This window comes from Phaethon lepturus, unplaced genomic scaffold, assembly GCF_000687285.1.
Source record: "Phaethon lepturus isolate BGI_N335 unplaced genomic scaffold, ASM68728v1 scaffold26838, whole genome shotgun sequence".
In the NCBI taxonomy this organism is placed as follows: Eukaryota; Metazoa; Chordata; class Aves; order Phaethontiformes; family Phaethontidae; genus Phaethon; species Phaethon lepturus.
Genome location: NW_010555904.1, coordinates 5,199 through 5,856, shown reverse-complemented (window position 1 = coordinate 5,856; position 658 = coordinate 5,199).

The following is a 658-nucleotide window of genomic DNA, read 5'->3' as shown; positions in this document are numbered from 1 at the left end:
AAACCCTGCTGACCTGGCAAGTTTTCTGCCACACTATCCGTTGATGGGTGTGGTAGGGACCAGCTGCTCTGTTCCAAGTCTCAGAGCTTTCAGCCACCACCAGCATACACTGGTACATAGAGGGAATTCCTCCACTGGTGTAGAAGGAGGTCATCTAGTTTAAGGTTTGCTTACGTATTGAGAGGTTGACCACAAATAACTAGAACAAATTTTACCCAAGTGTTTTCATTAAAAGCAGAAGGGTTTGCCAATCCTGTGACACAATAGCAATCATTTTCGCTAATTGCTGTGATTTAGCTAGTCAAGCAAGTACATGCCCAATCTGACACTCCTTTAGTTTTGTTTCTGTATCCATCCAGCTCTGATGAAATGGAAGTTACCTGCCTGGATCACTGGTTAAGCATCCCTTTACTCTTGCACTCACTTTGTGCTTATAGGGTGACGACATGAAGGCTTGCCACATGCTCCAGCATTCCTGTAAGGCAAGCCTCATGCTGTCTCTTGCTAGCTGTTAGTCTTGCCAGCACATTTCCTACTTGCTGCCAACCAGCAGAGGCCCTGGTGCTGAGCCCTGTTCAGGCTAGCCTATATGTAGGTATCTTCCAAGATGTACAGGTGCAGCATTCAGGTACAGATACTGCAGTACAGCTGAGTATAT